Source organism: Pristiophorus japonicus, chromosome 13, assembly GCF_044704955.1.
Source record: "Pristiophorus japonicus isolate sPriJap1 chromosome 13, sPriJap1.hap1, whole genome shotgun sequence".
Classification (NCBI taxonomy): domain Eukaryota; kingdom Metazoa; phylum Chordata; class Chondrichthyes; family Pristiophoridae; genus Pristiophorus; species Pristiophorus japonicus.
The window spans coordinates 85696052-85715641 of record NC_091989.1 but is presented as its reverse complement, the minus strand read 5'-3'; the positions used below and the strand labels follow the sequence as shown (position 1 = coordinate 85715641).

Sequence of the window (19590 nt, the reverse complement as noted above, 5' to 3'; positions counted from 1 at the left end):
GGGGGCAGTTAAGTGTCTGGAGTGTCTCCCAGATTGGGGGGCACTCGATCTAATGTTTATTTTTGTTCCCTAAAAAGAGTTGTAGAGCTGTTGGACCGTGTTCCACGTTTTTATTGAATGTACGAGGTTGCAGCCCCTGTTCCATTATTTAAAGGGGCTGCTCCTCAATATCTGGTTGCACTTCAGTCCCACACTCCTGATCTTTGGGCACCCTGTGCAAAGGGGAGCGGGTAGGTCCGAGTGCCTCCTCCTAGGACTGCTCCTGGGCACGGCCAAGGGGGCCATCAGCCGGTCCAGGCAGCGGCCGGTCGAGGGGGTCTTTCAGCCTGACTGCCTGCCTCTCTTCCGCGCCGAAATCCGGGCCAGGGTGTCCCTAGAGATGGAGCACACGGTGTCCACTGGTAAGCTCGCGGCCTACCACGAGAGGTGGGCACCGGAGGGACTGGAGTGCATCATCACCCCCGGCAACCAAATTTTAATTTGATTTTATATGTTTTAAAGTTTAATTTGTTTTATTGCCGGATTTTTTAGTGGCCGCTCTCCTTTTATAAGGGGCACTTGTTAAATATAAAGTTTTAATGCCCCAAAAAAACAAATCACAAAAAAAAAGGAAAAAAAGGGGCAGTTAAGTGTCTGTATTGTCCCCCCAGATCGGGGGGCACTTTATCTAACGTTTATTTTGTCCCCCCCCCCAAAAGAGTTGTATTGATAAGCAGCCTACGGCCACACTAGTCTGAATAAGCTTAATCTCGTCTGATCTCGGAAACTAAAAAGACTCAGGCCTAGTTAGTACTTGAATGGGAGACTGCCTGGGAATACAAGGTGCAGTAGACTTTTGGCGTCAGGCCCACCGTCCAGGGGCTGCCTATCTTTTACCAGGAACTCATCAGGGTCTGGATCAAAGTCTCCACCAAGCGCAGCTCTCCACCGGCTGGAGTGGCGGCTGTCCTGCAGGAGCACTGCTCGGGAATCCGTACCTCCACGACCGAGGTTTTAGGTGGCAGTCGGACGAGAGGGCTGTGGCTGGTGAGGTGACCAGGGTCAGGGACCTGCTCGATGGGGGAGGAGCGGGCTGGATGGCGCCAGACATGCTGGCTTGGCACCTAAATTCGTCCGACGTCCGTCGCGTGGCGATGCCATTGAGTCGCTAAAAACAGCTCTGGGCCCTGACTTCATTAGGTGTGTCGAGGAGGCTCAAGCACGTGGGGAGATCGCGTCAGAACTGACACCCATCCGCACGGAATTCCTCATCGGCGCCAAACCCCGTAATCTCCCTCAGAAGGCAGCGCCTCACAACTTGAGCCGCATCGGGGAAATCCCCTCCGTGCCTTTCAGTTCTGCACGGAGGGGTTTCCTGTACGGGCTGCTCCTGCACACTCTCAACCTTGCCTTCCTCGTCTGCCGTCCAGACACGCCATGGTGTACCATCTTGCCATCTGGAGGAGGTGGGTGTCCTTGATGGTGTGCACTCTACATGGGAGTCCTCCCACTATTTATCTGGGAATTGGCCTGGAGGATGGTGCACGGAGCAGTCCCGTGCAATACATTTTTAAGCCGTTTCATGGGCTCCCAGGCCGCCTGCAATTTCTGCGGTCTGTAAGAGACCATGTTCCATGTTTTAATTCAATGCACGAGGTTGCAACCCCTGTTCCATTATTTGAAGGGGCTGCTCCTGAAATTCTGGCTGCACTTCAGTCCCACTCTCCTGATCTTTGGGCACCCTGTGCGGAGGGGAGCGGGTAGGTCCGAGGGCCTCCTCGTAGGACTGCTCCTGGGCCCGGCCAAGGGTGCCATCAGCCGGTCCAGGCAGCGGCGGTCGAGGAGGTTTTTCAGCCCGACTGCCTGCCTCTCTTCCGCGCCTACATCCGGGCCAGGGTGTCCTTGGAGATGGAGCATGCAGTGTCCACCGGTAGACTTGCGGCCTTCTGCGAGACGTGGGCACCGGAGGAACTGGAGTGTATCGTCATCCCCGGCAACCGAATTTTAATTTGACTTTATATGTTTTAAAGTTTAATTTGTTTTAATTGCCGGGTTTTAGTGTCCCCTCCCCTTTTAGAGGGGGAACTTGTATATATATATCTTGTATTACTGCCCAAAAAACCCCACAAAAATCACAAAAAAAAAGGGCATGTGAAAAGTGTTTAGAATGTCTCCCAGATCAGGGGGCAATGAATTTAATGTTTAATTTTGTCTCTTTAAAAGAGTTGTAAGCTTGCAATTTTATGCCAGTTGATCTGAATAATGTAAGCTCTGCTGATGACTGGTGTCCAATATTGGCTCGGTTGCCTGTATCAAACTTAATTCTCATCTGACGAAATAAGCATCGCACGATGGAATATTGATTAAAATACCATGTATGATATCATATTACCTTCGTTATCAACGGTGTAGCTGGCATTTGTTGGAATTGAATTAGAAAAGTGATGCACATGAGTGGTGTAAACTGTGATGGACATAATTGACTGTGTCTCCCCGAAGGAGCTGATAACTTCATAGAGTCTTTCTGTCTTTTCCTGCTGTTTATTTCTAAATCCAATCCGCATTGCGGTATCAATTTTATGCCAGGTGAGTTTAAAGTCTTTCGGGTAAAACGCGACTGTTCTGCACTGGAGTCTCAAATAAACGGATGAAGCACCTTCGGATGCAATGGATACAATTTTCAGCAGAGCAGGGGTAGCTGTTTGGGTAAAGAACGCAATTCAGATAAATGAAAACATCTGACATGTACGGTATCCATTCTTTAATTTCTTAAAATAAACAACAGCTGTTTCGGGCCGTCATAGTTGTATTGATAATCGCGGTGTCCATCGGTACGCTCGCGGCCTTCTGCGAGAGGTGGGTGCCGGAGGGACTGGAGTGCATTATCACACCCGGCAATCAAATTTTAATTTGATTTTACATGTTTTAAAGTTTAATTTGTTTTAATTGCCGGGTTTTTATTGTCCCCCTCCCCTTTTATAGGGGGCACTCGTAAAATATTGTATTTTAATGCCCCCCCAAAACATCAAAAAAAAATACAAAAAGAACAAAAAAAATAAGCAATATAAAAAAAAGAGGGCAGCTAAAAGTGTCTGGAGTGTCCCCAAGAAGATCGGGGGCTGGGGGCACTTGATCTAATGTTGATTTTGTTCCACCCCAAAAGAGTTGTATTGATATTCAGCCTACGACCACACTAGTCTGAAAAAGCCCAATCTCGTCAGAAGCTAAACTGAGTCAGGCCTGGTTAGTACTTGGATGGTAAACTGCCTGGGAATACCAGGTGCAGTAGACTTTTGGAGTCAGGACCAGCGTCCAGGGGCTGCCTGTCTTTTACCAGGAACTCATCAGGGTCTGGAACAAAGTCTCCACCAAGAGCAGCTCTCCACCGGCTGGAGTGGCGGCTGTCCTGCAGGAGCGCTGCTCGGGAATCCGTACCTCCACGACCGAGGTTTTAGGTGGCAGTCGGACGATAGGGCTGTGGCTGGTGAGGTGACCAGGGTTAGGGACCTGCTCGATGGGGAGGAGCAGGCTGGATGGTGCCAGACACGCTGGCACGGTGTCTAAATTCGGCCGACGTCCGCTGCGCGGCCGATGCCATCGAGTCGCTAAAAACAGCTCTGGGCCCTGACTCCATTAGATGTGTCGAGGAGTCTCAAGCACGTGGGGAGATCCCGTCCGAACTGACCCCTGTCCGGACGGAATTCCTCATCGGCGCCAAACCCCGGAACCTCCCTCAGGAGCCGGCGCCTCACAACTTGAGCCTTTGGTAATGGAGCACGTGGTGTCCACCGGCACACTTGCGGCCTTCCATGAGAGTTGGGCACGGGAGGGACTGGAGTGCATTATTACCCCCGGCAACCAAATTTAAATTGATTTTATATGTTTTAAAGTTTAATTTTCTTTATTGTCTGGTTTTAGTGTCCCCCTCCCCTTTTATAAGGGGCACTTGTAAAATATATGATTTGAACGCCCCAAAAAAATCACAAAAATAACACAAAAAACCCCCCCCAAAAAATATATATATATTTTTTTTAAAAGAATGCAGTTAAAAGGGTCTGTAGTGTCCCCCAGATCCGGAGGGGCCACTTGATCTAATGTTTATTTTGTTCCCCCCAAAAAGAGTTTTTTTGATTATCATTATTTAACGTGACTGGAGCCCTATCTAGTTCCTTCTTCACTGTAGCTAGATTTTACCCCCACAGTACTGACTTATTACTGTTATATTTAGCAACATTGATTTACAACATCTTTTTCGTGAGGCTAATGTTTTCGAAGCATTTATTTGCTGCAACAGCACCGCAATGGATCTGTTCTTACACTGAGAAGATTTTTTCTTCTGGAGAGAAACGATCGAGTTCGAATATTTTTCTGGACTAGGGCACTTGAGTTTTCCTAAGATTTCTGCCAGTTCCACCTTATTGTCATTCAAGAATTGTATTTGGATCGCAGAAATGGGATGTCCTCTCTAAACGACGGGAATCGGAAACTTGCTCTTCCAATTAGATAAAGGACACATAAACATGTATAATGTTGCGAATAACACCACGATTCATGCTTCTGCCACTTAGTGCTCAAAGTGAAAAATTGTTTTAGTTCCCAGCCTTGAATTCATTAGCATTGATAAGATAGAACCAAATAATAATTGCTGATATAGGTCACTTGACACGTTCTGTATCGACGATGGTACTGGATACTTCCCATATTGTTGAACACACATCCTTCTGGACAAATAGAAAGCAGTACTATTTTACACACAAGCCATTTATTTATTGAAAGCCGTTGCTAAACCCAATTTGAATATTGGCAGCAACAAAACTGTTCACATTTCTGATTGCATGGACACTGACCATTGACAACAAGTTGCACACATGTTGCTTTCCCAATCGTTTGCTGCAGATATTTTGCTACAAAGCAATTGATGCCGGAATCTGGGACAGTCACATTCCGGAGGCGACTGTAGCCACTGCCTTTCTTTACATTGAATAGTTTTCTACTGTCTTCTTGCAGGAAGATCTTGTTCTGAGCTCTGCACCAGTAAACGATTATGTTTGCATGATCGGGATCGAAGGGCACAGAACATCGGAAGGTAAAGTTTGTACCTCTGACCATCTTCACTTCTACAATATCCATAGATTCCTTGCACGAAGTGCCCACAGCAACTAGCAACAAAATATAGGCACATTTGGGTTCAATCGACCGTAATTGATATGCTGCTGGGCACTAGAAAAGGTTTTATAAAATTTTCCTCATTGCTTTGGATGTATGAGGATTTTAGTGCTAGTCTGGCAGGAGTGGAGCTAGCAGACTCTTAGCTTTTACAACTGACTGTATGCAAATAATGGCGAAGTCGTTGTGCTCCCGGGCTTTGTCTCAAATGATATAGATAACCCTCGAGGGGTTGTTCAATTTTTTTTCTAGAAAGTGTTTCCCTCAGTCAGCAGGGAACTTGATCTGCACAGATCACCCTAACAGTTTTCAATGATTTGAGCAGTATTTCCGCTAACAATGTCGTATTGTTTCCAGTGGGACCACGTGGAGTTAGGACTCACTGTGATCGAGAAATCGATAGGACGAAATGTAAACTTACTACTTTCCGAAGTACGGTTCCACAACCACCATTATGCTAGCCATAGTTACTCCAGCTACCTACCTACTATATACCCGTAATGTGGCCCGAAGTATTTTTTATTTTATTATGCAGATTAGCAGTCAGCATCAGGGTCACGCGCATGGTGAATGCACATACACTGGATTTCTCTTTTTATTATGTTGCACTGGAAATGCAACAGAGTAGATCGACGTAGGCCAGTAGCAATAAGGAAACATTACGGCCCTGATTTTATTGATGTAATGATGGCGAAACTCTCAGCTTTTGCTGTCATTACGCCTCAGAAAGTGTCAGAAACCTTTAGACTCATAACATGTGCTAATAGTGGTGGAAATCTGGAAGTTTCAGACAATCAATTATTGCTCTTGAAAGTTTGCACTGTCGAAATTCCCAGAGATAGAATTCAATTCAATTTACAGTTCCTGGCGAAATGTCCTCCATTACGCAATATTAACACATTTCCGCTCAAAATAAATCCTGAGTGATAGAAGTACAATTGTATTTTTATCAGCTTATTGACTGCTGAATAACTGTCATTGCCCTAAAAAACTATTGATATATATTTGGCGAAAGTCACTTTTTCCATTAATATTATAAGAATTACATTGCTGTAAACATAATATATTTCTAAAATAGTTTGTTTATGTTAGTTTAGCTTCTACCCTCATCCTATGTGGTTGTCCGAACCTTCATTATACTTTCGTTAAAATTTGTAGCAAGTAAGTTGTCACCTGTGCATTTTACTTCCTGGTTTGCTGGCTGCGAGAATTATTGACTGTGATTGGCTGCTTAGCCAGCATCACTGTTGCTGAATGCCGAACGTTCTTTCAATTTGGCGCCAGATTCAAAAAAATGTCCGGAAAACTGAATTCAATCAACAGATATTGCTCGATATTTGTGGCAGCTATTTTCACTGTCCTCTTCATATGGTTTAGGCATCCGCAAACATATGTATTCACATTTTGTTAATTCTGATTGTTAAAAATAAATTGCATAACAAAGATATTCCAAGAAACATAATAATAACATAAGAAATAACAGCACAAGTAGCCCCACGAAACATCTTGCCTGCTCCAGCATCCAATATCAACTTCACTTTTCCACCCGATCCACATATCATTTGATTCTTTTAGTATGAAATGAATACCCATCTCAATGTTGAATATACTCAACGAATGATCATGTAGTAGATAATTCCAAACATTTAAAACACTCTGAATGCAAAACATTTCTCATCATGTCATTCTAAAATGGTCGACCACTAAACCTGATATTAAGACCCATAGTTTTAGCCTCTGTGCATCTACAATGTGCAGCCCGCTAAGTACTTTACACATTTCAATTTCATTTTCTCAACTCCAAAGAAAGTCGACGCTATGCAATCTCTCCTCCAAAGTGCACGCCGTCATCCCATGAATCAATCTTGTGAATCCTAGTTCGATCTCTAACCAGCTTACTAAGCTTAACTAAAGGATACGTTGAAGGTATAGTGGTAGAGTTGGCTAAAGTGAAATGGGAAAATAGATTACAGTATAGGACGGTTACTTAACAGTGGTATACATTTAAGGAGAAATTTCAAAACTTAGAAAAATATATTCCAGTGAGGAAGAAAGGGTGTAACAGAAAAGATACCCATCAGTGACTAAATAAAGAAATAAAGGATGGTATCCAAAAAAAAAGGGCATACTAAGTCGCCAAAACTAGTGGGAGGACTGAAGATTGGGAAGCTTTTAAAAGCCAGCAGAGAATGACGAAAGAAAATGATTTAGAACGGGAAGATATACCATGAAAGTAAATATGCACGAAATATTAAAAAAGATAGCAAAAGCTTCCATAGGTATATAAGAAGGAAAAGAGTGGCTAAAATATTTATGTTTCCTTAGAAGACAAGAACGGGAATTAGTAATGGAGAACATGGAGATGGCAGAAGCTCTGAACAAATACTTTGTATCATTCTTCACGGTAGAGGAAACTAACAATATCCCAATAGTGGATAGTAAAGGTGCTTTAGGGGGGAGGAACTTTAGACAATCACAATCACGAAGGAGCTGGTACACAGTACGGTAATGGGACTAAAGGCTGATAAATCCCATGGACGTGGTGGCTTGCATCCTAGGGTCTAAATATAACTGGTGGCGGGGATAGTGCATGCATTGGTTGTAATTTTCCAATATTCCCTGGATTTTGCGGAACTCCCAGCAGATTGGAAAACTGCAAATGTAAGGCCCCGATTTTAAAAAGGTGGCGGATTAAAAAGCAGGAAACTATAGACCAGTTAGCATAACATCTGTGGTTGGGAAAATATTGGAGTCCATTATTAAAGAAACAGTAGCAGGATATTTGGTAAAGCATAATTCGGACAGGCAGAGTCTGCATGGATATATGAAAGGGACGTAATGTTTGACAAATTTGCTGGAATTCTCTGAGGATGTACCGAACAGATAACGGGGAACCAATGGATGTGGTGTATTTGGACTTCCAGGATGCATTTGACAAGATGACACATAAAAGGCTACTGCACAAGGTAAAGTTTCACGGGGTTGTTGCTAATATATTAGCATGCATAGAGAATTGGCTAACTAACAGCAAACAGAGAGTAGTGATACATGGTTCATTATTGAGTTGGCATTCATTAACTAGTGGGGTGCTACAGGGATCTGTGCTGGGACCGCAACATTTACAATCTATGTTAACGACTTCGAAGAAGGGATCGAGTGCAATGTAGCCAAGCTTGTTGGCGACGAGCATGGGAGGAAAAGCAACATGTGAGAAGGACACAAAAAATCTTCAAATTAAATAGACAGGCTAAGTGAGTGGGCAAAAATTTGGCAGATGGAATATAATGATGGAAATTGTGAGGCCATGCACTTTGGCAGAAAAAAATCCAAGAACAATTATTATTTGAATTTAGAAAGATTGCAAAGTGTTGCAGAACAGCGGGACCTGGGGGTAATTGTGCATGAAACACAAAATGTTAGTAAGCAGGTAGAGCAAATGATCAGGAAAACCAATGGAATCTTTGCCTTTATTGCAGAGGGGATGGAGTATCGAAGCAGGGAAGTCTTGCAACAGTTATACAGGGTATTGGTGAGACCACACCTGGAATAATGCATGCAGTTTCGGTTTCCATATTTACGAAGGGATGTACTTGCTTTGGAGGCAGTTCTGAGATGGTTCACTACATTGATTCCGTGGATGAGTGAGGTGACTTATGAGGAAAGGTTGAGTAGGTTGGGATTCTACTTATTGGAATTCAGAAGAATGTGAGGTGATCGTATCAAAACTAACAAGATTATGAAGGGGCTTGACAAGCTGGATGCAGAGAGGATGTTTCCACTGATAGGGGAGACTAGAACTAGAGTCCATTAAGTTAGAATAAGGGGTCGCCCATTTAAAACAGAGATGAGGAGGAATTTCTTCTCTCAGAGGGTTGTAAATGTGTGGAATTCGCTGCCTGAGAGAGCTGTTGAAGCTAGGACATGGAATAAATTAAATAGAGGTATAGACAGTTTATTAACCAATAAGGGAATAAGTGGTTATGGGGAGCGGGCAGGAAAGTGGACGTGAGTCCATGATTGGATCAATTTTGATCGTATTAAATAACGGAGCAGGCTCGCAAGGCCTACTCCTGCTCCTATTTCATATGTTCTTATGTTTTTATGTAACCATCCTTGTGGCAAGTACATCCTTCCTTAATTGAGGAGACCAAAATCATGAACAGTATTCCAGGTATCACAAATGCCTGATATAATCCCAGAAAGACGTTTTTACTGTTATGCATCAAACTGATTGCAATAATGTCTAACATTACATTTGCATTCCTAATTGCTTGATATTTCTGCATGTTAACTCTCTGTAATCCATTTAGAAGGACCCCGCAAATCTCTCTGAATGCCAGAATTTAAAATTTATTGACTTTAAATACAATGTTGCTTTGCCATTCTTCCTCCCAAAGTTGACAATTTAATACTTCTGCATATTGTACTCCATAAGCAAATTGCTTGCCAAATACTTAACCAGTCTACGTTCGTTTGCAGCCTGTTTGCAACCTGCTCGCGGCTAAACTAGCTTTGTATCATCAGCAAATTTGAATATATTATAATTGGTCCCATCGTGTCAGTCATGGATATTGATTATAAATAACCGAGACAAATGCACTGACCCTTGTGGCACTCCACTACTTTAATGCTGCCAAAGTAACAACAATAAAATATTTTATTTATATAGCGCCTTTACATAATGAAGCGTCCCAAGGATCTTCACAGGATTGTTATAAGAGAACAACATGACATAATTCTACTTAAGAAATTAGGGCAGATGGCCAAAAGCTTTGTCAAAGAGTTAGTTTTTAAGGAGCAACTTAAAGTAGGAATGAGAGCTAGAAAGGCAGATAGATTTACGGAGGATGTTCCATAAATTAGGGCGCAGCAGCTGATGGTTGAGCGAGTATAATCAGGGATGCTCAAGAAGCAGAATTTGAGTAGCACGGATAACTCGGGGTTTATTAAAGCTGAAGGAGAAGACAGAGATATGTAGGGGCGAGATCATGGGGGGATTAGAAAACAAGGATGAAAAAGTTGAAATCAAGCCATTGTTCATTTGGGTACTAATATAGGTCAGGAAGCACAGGGGTAATGGGTGAGCGGGACTTGGTGCAAGTTTCTACACACACCATATGTTTGCATCCCACTAATCCACATTGCCGAAACGTCACTCATCAATGTCACAAATGACATCATTTGTGACCGTGAAAAATGTAAATATCCCTCCTCATCCTTTTCAACTTGTCAGCAGCTTTTGATACGGCAGATCACTCCATCTTCCTCCAACGCCACTCCACAATCATCCAGTGGGGTAGGACTCCACTCGCCTGGTTCTATTCTTTTCTATCTAATCATATCCAAGAAATCAGCTGCTATGCTGTCTATTCCTCATCTTTTATTAATACCTCTGAGGTCCCCCAAGGAGGTTTAGATGACTTCAAGTTTATGTAGTATAAAATTTTGGAAGCCAGCCACGTGTGCATTGGAATAGTCAAGACTCGAGGTCGAAACTGCATGGATGAGTGTTTCAGCAGCAGGTGAGCTGAGGCAGGGCTGGTTATGGGAAATATTATGGAGCTGGAAATAGCTGATCGTATTATATCACGGATATTTCGTCAGAAGCTCATTTGTGGATTAATTATCACACAAACATTGTGAACAGTCTGGTTCAGCCTCAGAAAAATGCGAGCGAGAGGGATGGATTCAGTGGCTATGGAAGCGAGATAGAGGTAGGGCCCAAAGACAATGGCTTTGGCCTTCCCAATAATTAATTGGAGAAAAGTGCTGCTCATCCAGTACTGGATGTTGGACAAGCAGCGTCTCAATTTAGTTTTTCCTGGATGGATCGAGAGAAGTGGTGGGGAGGTAGAGTTGGCTGTCGTCAGCAAATATGTGGAAAATTACGCTGTGTTTTTGAATGATGTCGCCAATGGACAGCATATAGGAGGGGCCAGTAATATATCCTTGGGAGGCCTCAGAGGTATTAATGGAAGATGGGGAATAGATAGTATAGCAGCGATTTCCCGTATATGATTAGATAGAAAAGAATAGGACCAGGGGAGTGGAGTCCTACCCCACTGGATGATTGTGGAGTGGTGATGGAGGAAGATGGAGTGATCTGCCGTATCAAAAGCTGTAGACAGGTCGAAAAGGATGAGGAGGGATATTTACATTTGTCACGGTCACAAATGATGTCATTTGTGACATTGATGAGTGACGTTTTGGTAATGTGGATTGGTGGGATGCAAACATATGGTTCCAGAAAAGATATGCACGGAATTGGAAGCTGACAACACATTCAAGGAATTTGTAGAGGGAAGGGAGTTTGGAGATGAGGCAGAATTTGCAAGCACTGAGTGGTCAAGGTTTTTATTTGAGGAGTTGAGTGATGAAGGCAGATTTGATGGAGAGATGCACGGTACCGAAAGAGTGTGATCCGTTAACATGTTGGTTAATATGGGTGCATAAAAGGAAGTTGGATGGTCAGCAGTTTCGTGGAAATAGGGATCTAGAAGTGGATCTTATGCTCAAGATGAGCGTGGAGAACGGAGAGCATTGTGGAATGATTCATGTTCAGGGCTAATGAAGCGGGAAATCTTGGAGGAGCTTTGATCCAGTGTGCAAGGAGAAGGAAAGTAAGGAAGGCTGTCCCGATTAGGATCATTAATCGGTCTCTTAACCAAACCTCAGTCCATGCTAATATATTACCTCAAAACCAAGAGACCCAATGCTGTGTTAACAACCTCTTGTGTGGCACCTTATGGAACGCCTTCAGAAAATCCTAATATTCCACATCCACTGGTTCCAGCTTTTCCACCCTGTTAGTTAAACCATCAAAAAAATAGAATAGATTTTTCATGCAGAATTTTGCTTTCATAAATTCAGCCTAATTATATTCCGCTTTTCCACATGCCCTGTTACCATGTCATTAACGATCATTCCCATCGAGCACCTGACATCAAAATCAAAACAAATCTTCAAATAGAAGTCAAACATATGACTACTGAATGATGTAAGTTTAGATTGTTGTGTTTACATGATCTACAGTGTGTCGATCAATTAAACTGCGTTTCTCTAAACAATACTCGAGATTTCAACAAGTAATAAACATTTTAATTTGAGGCCATACTACTGAAACAGAATTTTGGCAAAATATTCATCATTATATCCATATAAGTTATTGCTTAGATATATTTAAGCATTTTTACTGCAAATGTAAGCCGGATTATTTCAGTCCTCCACATTTCGGCTCCACTTCTCTCAAGAATAATTCATATTTCCGTTATTGAGAAACTTCATGTGACATGCATTTATATATTGTTTGTGGCATCTTGCTCACCAATCATGTAACTGATATCAGAAGAAGTGTTATTGACGCTAGTAAAAGTTAAACATTGTGATGACATTCAAAGAGCAAGATTTTCCCAATATTACACACTTATAATGGCATCGAAGATCGTTAAAGGAACGAATTCCCTTATTACAGGACGCTGATAATTTTTATAAATCTAATTCAAGTAGTGAAACATTGATTAGTTGGATGAAAATAAACACATATACTTTTGAGGAGGGGCAATGTTGCAGGCAAATTAAACAGTTGTTGGACATTTTTGAGCAAGGGCGGAAAGAGTAAGCTTGGAAGATCGTGAATTCCAAAGGGAAGATATGCAGTGCTTAAAATTGCTGACTCTAGTTGTGGGTCAGAGGAGGAGATAACAAGGTGTAACCTAATATCAGAGGATCCACGGTTGTTTGTGGGATGTATAGCTGGGCAAGTTCAGTAAAGAAGTGTGGTACGGGCCCATGGAAGCATTTGTAGATGAGGATGAGGATTGTGTTGCTCAGATAGGGTGGAATTTTGGTAATATGAATATTTTGTGGTCGAAAGTACGGACTCCATTGTTCTGAATGGTTTGAGATTGATCGAGAGTCTAACTACAGATACCAATGGAGAAGTTACATGATATGGAACTGCGATATATGATAGGCATGCATTTGGGTCAAGGTAGAATTCCTGAGAGTTGCCAATAGAGAGGATATCTCTTCTGGGTGCAGCGTGATGGCCCCGAACTGTGTGGGAACTTAAGACACAGGTACGAGTCTTAATAGGAGCGCAAGCGGCAGCCTCGGCACAGTGGCAGCTGAAACCTGCGTGGGAACATCAGTGGCACGACGAGGTCAAAAAAGCGGCAAACGACGGCCCGGGAGCAGCGTGGCGGCATTCCACTACAAGGTACAGCTTGAGCTGGTACAGCATGGCGATGGTTGTGAAGAGGGTAACTGGATAGTACGTCACCAAGGTCAAGGTCACTGATTGGAGCGTGGGCAGGTATATCAGGAGCGGCGAGGTTGGGGTGAATGAGTGGTGAGAAATTGCAGAACGATGTGCATGGGGCCCAGGAGAGACATGGGTTCTGGGCCCAGAACGGCTGTGGGCCCAGGGGCAGCAGAGGCCAGCCCACACTGTGATATGTCTGTGATAAGAACTGTTCTCCAGTCATCTTGTTTCACCCTTGCCACTGGACCAAGACATAGCTCCGACAAACCCGTGTGGTGACAGGTGTGCTAGAACCACCACACATTAAAAAAAATACATGTACCGATATTTTCCACCCTTCAATATGCAGTTCAGGACCGGGAATATTAGGCCCTTCATTGAAACACCTGGGAAACCATTGAACTCATCTCTTTGTGGCATGAAAGCAAGTCATCCTCCATCCGAGGAACCGCCTAAGAAGACGGCAGAGAGGTGGTGATAAATGTTGGATGAAGATGTTGAGGGGATGCACATAAGTGTTCTTGACAGCAAAATAGATGTGAGGGATGGTTTTGATCCCATTTAACCTAAAAACTGAAGTTTTTCAGATGATGACTCAAATTAGGATGGAATCTGAAATGTTTACTGGATTCAAGCACTGTACGAGTAAATACACATTCTGCTGACACTAAATGCAGAAAACCTTGTCACAAGAGGGCCTGATTATTAGAAATGTGATCAGTCTTTGGTACAATATGCTCAGCCGCGAAATAGTGCACATCTGACACTGACCCTATCCTGCTGGATCATTATACAATGAGATCGCACATCAGTGATGTTCAGGTGACGAATTGTGGATGGAACATAACGCTAAATGTCAAATGATTATATTGTCAGAGGAGGAAACTGCATTGGATTGTTTTAATAATAATATTTGCATAACAACTATCAATTCTGGACGATAGCAAAAAAATATATAAACAGGGAAGTTACGAACCAGTCAACAACTCTGGAGAGAAGAGATAGTTTGACAATTTGACTGGGTTCATCTTCTGGATACAAGAATGAAATAAAATGTTACCATATAACCCGCTAAAATGGGAGTAAGTGAGAAAGGACACATAACTAAATGTGACAACTTTTGCGGGAATGTTAACGGGATGAAGTAAGAATTTATCTGATGCGAAATAAATGGAACATTAAGCATTTAAATATCATAAACAAACAAGTAACTAGTTATCATTTCGTATGTTAAAAAAGCTGTCCCAAGAAGAAAAACGTGCAAACAAGAAAAACGGAAGTGCAAATATGCAGATTCTCCCTTCTTTAATAGTATAAGCTGAATCATGAGAAGGTTTTCGATGCAAACGGACGTTAGACAAAAAAAGAGAGAATAATGTAGCGGTTCACTATGTCAAACTTGATGAAGAGGTCAAGGGAATGGGTGCATCGTTGACTTTTGCAAAGAAACCAGCTGTGTTTTTGATTGACACACATTGCGTGAGTTACATGCTGGAATGCTGCATGTTCAAGATAGATTGTTGGAAAGAAAGAACTCGTTGCACGAAATAAGAAAATAAGGGAAGCCTTGAGAAAGTGCAATAGCAGAATAAAACGTACAAGCAATGTAAACGCATCTGTGACTGGCAAGTCGCTCGAATCTTTTCTACTTTGCCCTGTTTGCCTAATTTAGCTGGTGGTCTTCACCGCTGCGTACACCAGATTTGATTCTTTGTGGTTAGGTCTCGACGTTTTCTTGGAACCAGTGAAATTCAGAGCAATGTAAGTCAGTTTCCTATCAGCTGCACTTTGTTTGGTCTGTAGAACAAACATTAAGAATAATGTTTAAATTTTTCCTCAAAAAAGATAAATGAAAATTACATCAAATTAATTTTCAATGTCTTCTCAAAACCAAACTTATTGTGATTGGTAAGTTTATTGTTTCCACATGTGAATTGAGCTGTACCTCTGCATACACTGTACTTCCTTTGTGTTGTTTCGATTTTGCTCATTCATTGGAGCCCATCAGATCCAGAGATGCATATGCCAGCTTCTCCTCATCTACCTCTCGCTCTTCCTAGAAAGTAAATATTTGCATTCATTGAATTTCTTTTTCTCAAGTTTCAAGAATCAAGAAACCATTACAGATAACAAAAAATTGAGGCGGCATAGTCGTATTATCATTGAAAATCAATATATTATTTTTCACTTTTACTTTAATTAAAAGTAAATCAAATAATTGCTATTTATTTCTGTGATATACAGCTAGACAGGCAATAATAATCAAAAACCTCTCGATTTGAAGATTCCTAACTGCTCGTAAATTAATGCATTTCATTGTACAATAGTTTGAAAGCTATCTGAGAACCTCTGCAATTTTTCGATTTCTGGAAAAATAAGATTTAAATGTCAGTGAAAAATAATCAATTTGTGCTATTTATATGTATGATGTTCTGTTTCAGTACATTGTGCTATAACTTTAAAATTCATTCAACATAGCTCGATAATTCATTGTTGATTTGGCGTGAATGTACTTTGCAACTATTACTAACACTTGTGGTTCGAACGTTGACTAGTTCGGAATTAAAATATAAAGAAATAAGTGGACGCAAGTAATTCAATATCATCTTCCTTAGCTTAGGGTGTTCTGTGTATCTAACTGATGAGAAAATATAAACTGTCCCATATGAGTTGTAAACGGTTACATAAATAAAGGAATTAAAGTAAATAATCAAACAAATGCATTCGTACATAGACAACTCGTTATATAAATATGCCTCCGATAAGAAGGGGATATCATTATTTCGGTTGTCGACTCTGCATGCTAATATTTGAGTCAGTGAAGTGTGAGGGGCAGCCGAAGGAGTCAATGCATTTACATAAAGGCCTCGGGATACTCTAGATGTCGCAAAGGGTTTCGTAGAAAATTAATAAGAGCTATACTCTAGTTAATATTTTTAAATTAGCGAAATGCACCATCCAATTAATGCAGAATGTGGTGGTGCAAATAACAAAAGTAAATTATGGGAGTAAATTGAGTTGACAGAGTTAGTATTTTGAGTGGAAAGGAACACCTTTTTGAATGCCTTTCTCCAGTGTTAAACAGTGTTGAATTGAACAGAGTTAGTTTTTTGAGCAGAAATGAGCACCTTTTGGAACGCCTTTTTGCAGAGTTAAACAGGGTGAAATAGAGTATAAGTAGTGAATCTTGTAATTCTTCTGTATCAGAGAATTATAGAGTATAGGTAGTGAGTCTTGTACTTTTCCTTTATTAAACGAGCATTGTCGATGCTGTCATTTGTTTAGTGTGTAATTTGATATTTAACTCAGGAACCGTTGCAGTCAACTACTAGTCACATGACTAGCAAAATTGCTGTTTGCGTAACAAATATATTATAATTATTTAATTAATGACCTTTAAAATTAACAATGTATCCAACTACTTAAATGGGCACGAGAGTTTCTAAACGCTTTGTTCATTATTCTATATTTCAATCTTTATAGAATAAATTGTGTATTTTTATTGAACAAGACTAAATTCAAAAATAGTTAAAAGCGAAGACTTTTGAGTGCCAAGTCTGAAATTTTTAGTTGACATTACCCGTTTATCATGATGAGAAGTCTTTACTGAATTTCTCTTGTCGCCTGTTGGAAAAAGAAAATTATAGTAAATTACAAAGACCGGCATACTATTTCGGTTCATCATCAGACCAATGAATGCAAGAATAATTCGGTTAGCTGCAGGTTAGAAGAGGGCTAAACGTTTCACGAAATATCTCAAGAATTTTAAACCTGCGTGCATCGTTTGTGTTATGTTCATGGTGATGGAGCTGTGCAAACATCATTGCACCCATGATATCCACTGATAGAGAACAAGAGCACCACCGATAAGGTTTAGTAATCTCCAGCTGCGAGCCTGCGAAGTTCAAGTTACTATCTAATATTTGAGTTCACTCAAGATGAATATTTGAAAATATTTTCTCATCAACCCATCAGTCAGATTGTGCCATTCAACAGTTCCACATCCAATGATATGACCTACAATCAATACTTTTATCCTATATGTGCGTGCAAATTATTTCATTCAGTATCAATAATACCATTCACTTCTACGTTAAATATTTTTTATAATGTGCTGTCAGAATGTCAATAATCAAGAAATTAGGGAGGGATCATACCTTTGGATGTAATGACTTGAAGTCCCTTCACAATCATAATGGCCAACTGTACAATTATAACCGCACGACCGATACATCCAGCGATCAGAACAACATTGATTTTAGAGGCCAAATCTGCCAGATTGACATAAATCAAAATTAGTAACAATGTAATGTAAAACGGATGTACACAACTTTAAATGTCATCAGCATTTTTCTAAATATGCAACTATGAAAAAAAAATGTGCCACAAGCGATCGATTTCAATATATTTACATTCAGCGGATTTGTATGAAAGCTGAAGCAAATATTTTGCACAACCCAATAGTTTGGATAAATAGCAGATATGCGAAATATGGTGAATAAATGCACACCAAATGGTCCTCTTCTAATTGATCGAAGTAAAGCCCATTAAATAAGAATTCATCTGGTCATGACATGTTGAAAAATAGCAAATTCCTTTTGGGTACTTTCTCTGATCAGTATATATCAGAAACTCTGAAAAACATTACATTACAAATTCGGTCGAGATTCTCCTTGCAGTCACTCGTAACCAAGGCTATTTGCATACTTCTACAAATGCGATCAAATTAATTATTTTCCATATTTGTTATAGTGCCGAGGGAGCCGCACTGTGCATCTGATGATACTGGAGCTGACCTGCTTGGTGCCTGCAGATATGAAGGTCTTCATATACCCTACTCCACACCTCCAACCCTCACTAACGTTTCTTGTTTCTGGCATCCAATTTCACCGTCCTCTCCCTTTGTGAGCTTGCAATTTTATGTCAGTTGGTCTTAATAATGTAAACTATGCTGATGATTGTGTCCACAATTGGATAAGTTGCCTCTATCCAACTTAATTCTCCTCTGATCGAAATAACCAACGTGCGATGGAATCTTGATTAAAATACCATGTATGATATAATATTACCTTCATTATCAACGGTGCAGCTGGCATTTGCTGGAGTTGAGTTAGAAACGTGATGGACATGACAGGTGTAAACTGTGCCGCGCAAAATTGGCTGTGTCTCCCCGAATGAGCTGATAACTTCATACAATCCTTCTGTCTTTTCCTGCTGTTCATTTATAAATCCAATCCGTATTGCGGTATCATTTTTATACCAGGTGAGGTTAAAGTCTTTCGGGTAAAATGCAGCTGTTCTGCACTGGAGTTTCAAATAAAAGGCTGAAGCACCTTCGGATGCGATGGATACAATTTTTACCGGAGCAGGGGAAGCTAATTGGGCAAAGAACGCAATTCAGATAAAGCAAAACATTTGACCTGTACGCTATCCATTCGTTGATTTCATAAAATAGCCAACAGCTGTTTCGGGCCATCATAGTTGTATGGATAATTGCCTACGGCCACACGAGACTGAAAACGCCCGATCTCGTCTGCTCTCGGAAACTAAGCAGAGTCAGGCCTGGTTAGTACTTGGATGGAAGACCGCCTGGGAATACCAGGTACAGTAGTCTTGACCTATGGCCACACTAGTCTGAAAACGACACATCTTGTCTGATCTCAGAAGCTAAGCAGGGTTTGGCCTGGTTAGTACTTGGATGCTTGACCGCCTGGGCATACCAGATGCAGTAGGCTTTCGCTGCCGCCACAGGCTGCTCATGGTTCTCAATACACATTGCTGTTGATCCACGAACAATATTTTAGGAGGGCAGCGGGCGGTCGAGGGGGTCGTTCAGCCTGACTGCCTGCCTCTCTTCTGTGCCTACATCCGGGCCAGGGTGTCCTTGGAGATGGAGCACGGGGTGTCCACTGGTACGCTCGCGGCCTTCTGCGAGAGGTGGGCGCCGGAGGGACTGGAGTCCATTGTCACCCCCGGCAACCACATTTTTATTTGACTTTATATGTTTTAAGGTTTAATTTGTTTTAATTGCCGGGTTTTTAGTGTCCCCCTCCCCTTTTATAGGGGGCACTTGTAAAAATTTATGATTTTATTGCCCAAAAAAAATCACACAAAAAAAAAAGTAAAAATCAAAACAAAAAAAAAAAGGGCAGTTGAAAAATGTTTGGAGTGGCCCCCCAAGA

The 19590-nt window shown here is 41.5% G+C and overlaps 2 pseudogenes; both read left to right on the top strand.

Annotated features, from left to right (window-relative positions):
* The first annotated feature begins 715 nt into the window (after positions 1-715).
* On the top strand, positions 716-834 carry LOC139279201 (5S ribosomal RNA; annotated as a pseudogene).
* Positions 835-18903: 18069 nt separating this feature from the next.
* LOC139279164 (5S ribosomal RNA) lies at positions 18904-19022 on the top strand (annotated as a pseudogene).
* The last annotated feature ends 568 nt before the right edge of the window (positions 19023-19590 follow it).